This window comes from Acinonyx jubatus, chromosome A1 (assembly GCF_027475565.1).
Source record: "Acinonyx jubatus isolate Ajub_Pintada_27869175 chromosome A1, VMU_Ajub_asm_v1.0, whole genome shotgun sequence".
In the NCBI taxonomy this organism is placed as follows: domain Eukaryota; kingdom Metazoa; phylum Chordata; class Mammalia; order Carnivora; family Felidae; genus Acinonyx; species Acinonyx jubatus.
In genome coordinates this window covers 208,853,569-208,862,795 of record NC_069380.1, presented here as the reverse complement: position 1 = coordinate 208,862,795, position 9,227 = coordinate 208,853,569, and the positions used below count along the sequence as shown (strand labels likewise).

The 9,227-nt window shown below is 43.5% G+C and overlaps 1 protein-coding gene across 3 annotated transcripts in view; it reads left to right on the top strand.

The window, feature by feature from the left end:
• Positions 1 to 9,227, top strand: part of RAI14 (retinoic acid induced 14) — a 142,662-nt gene that overhangs the window by 7,926 nt on the left and 125,509 nt on the right. The window lies entirely within an intron of this gene.

Here is a 9,227-nt window from a genome sequence, read left to right as displayed (position 1 = left end):
TGGCACATTAAGAGGCAGAGCCAGATGAACCTCCATTCTGGCTGCTCGTAGCACAGGGCTTCTAAATGTTGTACTTTTTTTTTTTTTAATTTTTTTTTAACGTTTATTTATTTTTGAGACAGAGAGAGACACAGCATGAACGGGGGAGAGAGAGAGAGGGAGACACAGAATCGGAAGCAGGCTCCAGGCTCTGAGCCATCAGCCCAGAGCCCGACGCGGGGCTCGAACTCACGGACCGCGAGATCGTGACCTGAGCTGAAGTCGGACGCTTAACCGACTGAGCCACCCAGGCGCCCCCTAAATGTTGTACTTTTGTCTCTGTGATGTAGACTGTGACCTTAGGAGTCCTATATGTAGCTAATTACTTGATGCCCATGAAGAAGACTGGTGTAGACTTGGACAAGCTGGGTTGGATTCCGGTGGGAATTGCGGGAGGCAGATGGCATTGAGCAGGGACATGAAGGTCAGAAGGTACCAGAACCCAGTCCCTTAGCATACTGCTGAGCAAGAATCACATGAACAAATATTTGTCAAGCTTTTCCAGTGAGTTAACTTCTGTGCTGAGTCTCTTAATTGGACAAGACTGCTCATTTAACTTGACCATCTCCTCCTATGAAAGTTGACATGTTGGCGATTGATCATTTTTCAAAAATGGAGAGCACTAACTTGCCCTGGATGATTATGACCGGTAGTCACTTCACTGCTTGGCGTGGTCTCTTCCCGGCCGCCCAGAGGATGTGGGAACTTGTGAGCCAAACTTTATGGACAGTGGGTTGCCTTTTCCTTCCATAGAAGGCAGCCAAAATTAAAATGCAAGCTAGGGCCTGGGCATAAACATATGCTGGGGCCCTAGGAAGCATCGAAGGGGCCCTGAGGTCCTGGGTCAGCCTCGTCAGGAGATCCTCACACAGGGCTGGGTGGTGGTGAGCAGCCATTCTCTCCAGTTGAATCTTCTTTCAGGGCCACCCAATCCACATTTACGATGGGGGCAATGCTTCGAATGCTCTCAGAACCTTCTTGATCTTTGTATTTGTGAACTTAGATTGGAGAAGGGCGTGTGGGGAAGAGGTGAAGCTATATTCTGTCTCTCTCCTGATTAAACAAAAGTTTCACATTTCCTTCCAGTGAGCTTTTTGTAAGTTGGGAAAAACTATTTAAAATATAGGCAGAGAAACTATGACCAATCCTGTATACCGTTCAGGATTGCCTAGGAGATCTTTTAAGAAGAAACTCCTTTCTGCCGCTAACCTTATGTATACCCCCATTCAGCAATCTTGACCAAACCCTCTAATTAGTTTCTTTCTGTGTTATACCACTTTATGCCATGTTTCGTGTGCCGTTTGTTTACTTTCTCTATTCTTCTCCTCCAGAGCCTCCGAAAACCAGAAAGAGATTTCCTCAAAATGACTCCTCTCCTTGCCTGTCTCGGGGCCAATCTGTTGATGGCTGTGTTGCTGTTAGTGTCTTGTTTGGCAACAAACTTGCTTTCTTCCTCTTCTTTAAAACCGCTCCTGATTATTTTAAGTGCATACCCCTTGGAACAAAGCGCATTCTATTCTCACTACCTGGCAAGCGGGTGTTTATATCCAAGGTGGCAAGGGAGAACAGAAAGAGTGGCTCACCCTATCCTGGTGATATCTGCTTCAGGCTCGGGTGGCCGCCTGCCGGGGGTTGCGGGTGCTTCAAATAACAAATAACACCTGTACTCTCTGCCCCATTCCTGTGTGGTCGGGCGATATGTTTTAGGATTCCACTTTTTTTTTTTAATTTTTTTTTTAACGTTTTATTTATTTTTGAGACAGAGACAGAGCATGTGCAGGGGAGGGTCAGAGAGACAGGGAGACACAGAATCCAAAACAGGCTCCAGGCTCTGAGCTGTCAGCCCAGAGCCCGATGTGGGGCTCGAACTCACAGACCGCGAGATCATGACCCGAGCCGAAGTCGGATGCCCAACCGACTGAGCCACCCAGGCGCCCCTAGGATTCCACTTTGATTATACTCTTGGTGCTTTTAATTCTGAAGAATTGTAATATTTCATTTTTTATACCTTGGCAAGAGCTGTTACACAGGATATTAGAATAATTTCTTAAGGAGCAGAAATGCTGTAATCACAAGGACGCGTCTAAGTATCTAGAAGTTCTGCTTTTGCAAATTGTTACCAAAACGTGGAAACCTCCACCCAAATCTGTAGTTTCCCAGCTCAGTGGAGTATAAAGATAGCTACATCACTGGTCTGTAATCGTCTTTACATTTTCACTGTTACTGACTTGGTATCTTTAGCAAAGCTATATGGAAAAGGGATTTTTGACTGGTGAGTTCCTTAAATTTTCTTGTCACACATATGCTCTGCAAATGAAGAAGACAAAGAAGTAAAAATGCTACCCTCCCCTGGAATGAGGCAGGGGTGTGTGAGTGAGGGCAAACAGCCAGAAGAATGCCTTTTTCAAGTTGCTCCACTCAGACTTCTTAGAAGGAGCTCCGTATGTGGCAGCAGCAGATCTGAGCACTGTTCCATCTTTAAAGGCAACTATTTTTTTTTTTTAAGTAGTAAAAAGGTTGGTCTGTTGGCCAGACTTTGTTGTTGTTGTTGTTTGACAATTATTATTAGTGCTGCATTTCATATGCAGCCCAGTGACCTGCTTTGGGCCTGGAAGCTGAGTTTAAATCCAACTTCCTTCATTTATAAACTGTGCCACTTTGGCAAAATCAACTTTCTGGATGGCAGTTTCCTAATCTGATGACAGCATCTAATTCCAAAGTGGTAAAAGCATTAAATGAGAAAATACTCATTTATAACTAAATAGTCAAAAAACATTTTTTGCAAAGTAAAATAAAATTTTGCAAGGTAATCATTTTAAGTAAATGACCACTATTGTGGCTGTTACTCTAATTGCTAATGTTAATCATGTTCTTTATCAACCTACCTTTAATTTGTTTTTAAATGTTTATTTTTGAGAGAGAGACAAGCGTGGGGGGCGGGTGGGCAGAGAGAGAGAGAGAAAGAGAGAGAGAGAGACAGAATTGGAAGCAACCTCCAGGCTCTGAGCTGTCAGCACAGAGCCAGATGCTGGGCTCGAACTCCTGAACTGTGAGATCATGACCTGAGCCGAAGTCGGACGCTTAACCAGCTGAGCCATCCAGGTGCCCCTTTATCACCTACCCTGAAAGAAGTGCTGGTAGACTGGCCATTATGGTTCTACCTGCCGCTGTTCTAACAAATTGCATCAACAAGTTCCTCAAGTTCCACAAGACAACTCGTGCTGTTTCGGTCCTAATCCAGGCACAGAACCTGGATTGCGGTGAAAGCGAAGTCAGTGGCACTTAGAACAAACTGATGAGGAAGTGAAATTCCCTATGGAAGGCTTTGGAAAATCGTCCAGCTGTTGCTAGACAAAAATCTATGTTCTGAACCGCATGGAACAGAGTACCAGTTGTGTGTGCAGAGGTCTGGCAGTCTGGAGTGAAGTGAAGCAGTTGGACCATCTTTCTTTCTCCTGCATGTGACAGAGTGAATCTTTTAATGTACAGCATTCTTTATCATGAACTTGGAGTATTGGCCAGACCTGAGTTGTACGAGTTTATGGTATTAAGTGCACCTTAAACATGACATGGTAACATAGACATTTTCTGCTTAATTTTCTGCCTGCCTTAGTAGTAGTAATAAGGTGCTGCTGTCACTGAGTGGATGTGCCATCGCAGTCTTTTGAAGGGAAAATCTTCAGTCCTCGCTACCTAACAGAAACATAAGCGAGCCACAAATACAAGCCACGTAGGTCATTTTGAGTTTTCTAGTAGCAAAGGAAGCAAATGAAATTAATTGTAACGATATATTTTATTTGACCTGGTGTATCCAGAATGTTATCAATATGCAGTCAATGTAAAACTTACTGATGATATAGTTGACATTTGTTTTTCCTAGTGAGTCCTTGAAATGTGTTTTGTGTTTTCCACTTACAGGGCACACCAGTGTGCACTAGTCACATTTCAGATGCTCGGTAGTCACATGTATTGGACAGCACTGATCTAACAATATGTCATTTTGTGGATCCTGTGACCTTAGCACACCTGACACCTGGAATGCCTTCAGTAAACACATTTCAGCTTCCCTGTCTTTACCCAGTTATCTGGGATTTTGCCCTTAGCTTTCAGCATTTCTTTAGAGGTAAATCAAAAACTGATTACATGTGCTATAATGGATATTGTGTGTTGGGTGTACAAATCTGTATGTCTGTGCAAGTGCATTGATCTACATAGACCTTTATTTATTTTATTTTATTTTTCCCCTCTTGTAGGCAGGATGGTGTATGAGCCACATTTCTACATCCCCTATGTACTTGGCCAGTAGTTGGGATTCAGTGCCTAAGAATAAATAAAACAGCATAGGTTTCTTCTTTTTCTCCTTAAATTACAAGTTCTTGCCTAGCCGTGATATTTTTACCCTGTAAACCCTCCTGGTGTCACATATAAGGCATGTTAGTCTGTGGATGTCTGGGGCGTGGGGGGAAAAATGTTTCATCTTTGTTACCGTTAATGGAAGTGTTCCCATCTTTCATGTGAAAGCTGTTTGCTTCTTATCCCTAAACACAGAAAGTGGTCGGAAATTGATAGAAGGGCCAGGGTTTCGCATTCAGTTAATAGTTTGTCTTCACTAGGCAGGTGGTTCTAGGGCCCCCATCTGGCACAGGCACGGAACAGACTGGGGCTTCTAATGGGAAAAGGTTGGAGAGGCTCTTCTTGCGCACTGCCAGGGCAGGGGTGTGGCAGATCCAGGCTCGCATAACCCCTGGGGTATGGTGCCTTGATTGAGCCACCCCATTAGGCTTCTCTTCCAGGTGTCTTGTTTAGAATAAATTGGGGTGATTGGCAGCATGTTTGCATATCCCATCTTCAGCGATATTCAAGGATTAACTGCCTGGAGGATTATCCTTGCGCCCCGAGGCCTCCTGGTCCAGCTGAGCCGCCCCAGCGCCCTGCTCCTTTCCCCTTGTTCCCACCTATCCTCAAGGTTTTCCTTATTCCTCCTTAGCCTCAGCTCCGAGCAGCTTCCCGGTCTCCCTCCCCAGACCCCTCAGCTCTGTGCGGCCAGGTCCCCTGTGGAGCAGAGGAGGTCAGGTGCACCTCATTGGCAGCACGGGGTCCCTCTTGGACCCAGCTGTTACGGTGGCTTTTTATTTCATGAGGGTTTTAAAATAGTCTAATGCTATTCGTGTCCAGTTAATTGTGATTCTTTTCGTTGTTGGCTGGTTCCTGTAGAAGAGTCAAAGAGCAGCACAGCCTTTTGGAATGGAAATAGCCCAAAGACCCACGCTGGGCCTGCTGCAGAGGTCTTCTGGGGTGACTGCAGTGTTGGAGGTGAATACAGCATGGAGTACATGGGGTGGGGGTGGGCCAGGGCCTGCTGCCTGGGGCAGAATACACCAGGGAGCAGCTGATAGCCAAAGGAATGAATGATAAAATTGCTCTTCCTTACCTGTGGGTTCAACAGAGGACATTGTAGGTCATCTGTTGTGTTCAGCCCAGTTTGACTCCAAAGAGTGTGTATTTCGCTTCTGGAGGTCCCTGAAGTGAATTTAGCTCCTGACTTCAGAAAGGAGGTGATCAGACAGAAATGTTGAAGTTCTAGGTCCTCTTTTACTGTGGCATCCGAGATGACAGCCTGAGCAAGATCCACTATGAGGATTTGTCTCTTTGACAGACACCCAGCTTGGGCTACAAGGAGAGTGTCCTGACTCATGTGACCCCAAATCCTGTGCTCAAAGGGTAGAAGCCCCTTCAGGCCCTCAGGGATCCCTGGACCCAGGGCCCTTTTTGGTTCTTTTCTCAAACCAGCTCTCTGTACCCAGCTGGGGCTGCTGCCAGGCCCATGCTTTCCCATTTCTCCACCAGAGAGGAAGGTCTCTCCCTCCTTCTCTGTCACCCCCTTTCATTCCCTTCCTGTCTCCCTTCCTTTTCCTCCCTCTTCTCTCCCTCCCCTGTCCCCTACCTCTACCCTCCTCCTGAAATCCCAGGGAGAATCTTCTAGTAGCCTTGCTGAAGACACATTCCCATCTCTCAGGGAGCACCCATGGTTAGAATACAGCCAGGTCAGAGGAGGGTGACACCTTGGAGGGATTTTTTTTTTTTAAAGGAGGTGGGGTGCGGTTGTCAGAGGAAGGCAGGGCACTGCAGCATGCAAAGTAACCCCATTATGTCAAAGAAAATGAGCCCTGCCTTCAAGTGAGCAGCCCCCGCCACCCCTGTTGGACCGAGATGAGGAACATTCTTTTTTGAATGCATGATGTTCAAGTAATGTCCAAACATGACCGTTGGGCAGCAGAAATAATTTTTGTGTTCTGCATCTACCCTCTAGTCCTGCTCCTGGGCCCTAAGACATGGAATCTGAGTTATTAACATATTTTTCCCTTGTTCTGAAAAGTATTTGAGGCCCTGGATATATGGGTAAAGAAATTGAACAGTCCAGACAAAACCATTGTGATCTCTGTAATGACATTTCCAACATTCCAGGATGTGGAGTCCAAGTCCTCCCCATTTTGAAAGTAAGAGAACCGATGAAATCTGCGGTAAGCCAATGTTTGACAATTAAGTTCTTCTAGCGTAAAAACAAAAATTAAATATAACCATAAATGGAACCCTACCCTCTCACTTCCTCTAAAGACATTTTTCACTACCTAACTTGGCAGATGGCCCCCTTTTTCACTTTATGTATTTGATAGTTAAAAAACCGGCTTCATTGACCCATGAGTATATTTCATAAAAGTTACCAATTTTAACCTACAGTTTAATAATTTTGGAAGCTTATTGTTGCACAGCCATTACCAGAATCCGGTTTTAAAACCTTTCCCTCACCCCAAAAAGATCCCTCATGCCCATTTGCAATCTGTTACCACTTCCAGCCCCAGGCAACCACTAAGCCACTTGGTCTCAATAAGTTTGCCTTTTTTAGACATGTCCTACAAATGGAATCTTATAATGTGTGTTCTTCTATGTCTGACCATCACTTAGCACGATGGTTTTGAGTTCCATCCATGGTGCAACATGTACTGATACTTTGTTCCTTTTTAGTACTCCATAGTATTATTCCTTCGTGTTGGAATGCCATACTTTGTTTACCTAGCTGATAGCTATTTCAGTAGTTTCCACTTGTTTTGCAATTATGAATGCTGCTATCAACATTTGTGTACAAATCTTTGTGTGGACACATGTTTTCATTTCTCTTGGCAAGATCCCGCAGGAGTGGAATTGCTGGGTTGTATGGTAAGTTTATGTTTAGCTTCGTAAAAACTGCTTTCCATGGTGGCTTTTTGTTTTCCACATTTTATATGTTCACCAGTAATGTTTGAGTATTGGATGGAGATTATATATATATATACACATATATATATACATATATATATACACATATATACATATATATACGTATACATATATATACATATATACATATACATATATATACATATACATATATATGAAATGTATACATGTATGTGTGTGTGTGTATATATATATATATATAAAGTTTATTTTGAGAGAGAAAGAGAGCGGGGGAGAGGCCGAGAGGGAGAGAAAGAGAATCCCAAGTAGGCTCTGCATGGTCAGCACAGAGCCCACCATGGGGCTCGATCTCCCCAAAGAGAGACCATGACCGGAGCCGAAATCAAGAGCCAGACACTTAACTGACTGAGCCACCCAGGCGCCCCCTGGATCTGTATTTTTAAACTCAATTGGGTCTTTTGGGTTTCAAGATGGGTGAGGCCAAAGGAGTAGACTGGGAGGAAGAAGCTTAAGTTCATGGCACACGTGCCTTGCCATTTCGACTTGATTATTAGCTCTGCGCGGGGCATCTTTTTTTTTTTTTTTTTTTTCTGGAAAGATGAACACAGCAGTATGTTTAGACGGTGCTATTGACATCAACATCAAAGATCAAGAAAATGCAGAATTGGAAAGGCATTTTGGGGATCTAAAAATAGTCTCAACATGAGGGATAATCACATGGAATTTCTTAGTCTTAGGATGATTTTTGTATTCCAGAAGTAGTTTGTCTTGATTAAGCCCATGCTTTTTAAATTGGATGGATTTAGGGCATGAGGTAACCTTGGGGCTTTTCTTTGGTAGGCTTATTGGAGCATGTGAGTAGCAGATTTGACAGACGAGATAGTAATGTTGCCAGAGCGCTGGCCACTTTTGTATCTGTGCTGCTGGCCCCGACTGATTCATGGACCTAGATCGGTTCTGGTTGATGGCAGGTTTTATTTTTAAGGAAGAATGATGTATTTGTTTCACAAGAGAAGTGTCGTCCTCTGGATAAAGGCAAGTTGTGAATTTATTGAAGGAGATTAATGTTCTCAAGAGAGTTTTATCACATGATTACTATGATACGCTCTCTGAAAGACGTTTACAATTTAAAAAGAATGCGGTCATTTATTTTCTTGGGGGAAAAAAAGTGAAATATTAGAGTATTTTAGAAAGGATCCACTGCCAAAATGAAACTATTGCTTTTGTCTTTTTTCCCCCTAAACTTTTTCTTCCTTATCATCTGAGTAATCATTTAACAAACCTGCACCTTAGTTCATATGAAAGCACCTAGCCGGTAATTAATGCCCCGTAAAAGTTGCTTGTTTGCTCATTCATTTATTTATTCATATGTATCTGGTTTGCTGAATAAATATGCCTCCTAAGATGTAATCATAAAGCAGCTTTCTTTAATGTCCCTTCACCATGGGTAGTTACAAAATACTTTTAAGATGGACTTTCTTAGCAACTTTCAAATATGCAACACGATGTTATTAACTATAGTCCCCATGCTGTACCTTACGTCCTCAACAACTTATTTTAGAACTGGAAGTTTGACCCTGGTTTGACCTCTTGATCCCCTTCACCCATTTCACCCACCCTTCACCCCTGCTAAATACCCTTAATTTAGAACTTAGAATGTTGAACTTAAATAATAATAAAAAGTTCAACTATGATTTAAAAGAAAAGATCTCTTTCCTCACTTTCTCCTGGTGGCTCGCTGCTTCATCTAGCTGTCAAGGCTGCTGGTCTCCCCAGGGTTTCCGTGGCAAAACTGGGGGTAGAGTGGGCACAGTGGGGGGAGATCAGTGTCTAGTTCATCCCAGAGAAAGAGACTCTCCAGTCGCCACACACATTGACCCTGTTAGACTCCAGATGTAAGGGCTTCAAGAGTTCTTTTTTTGGCTAAATCCTTTGAAAATCTGCATCTTATA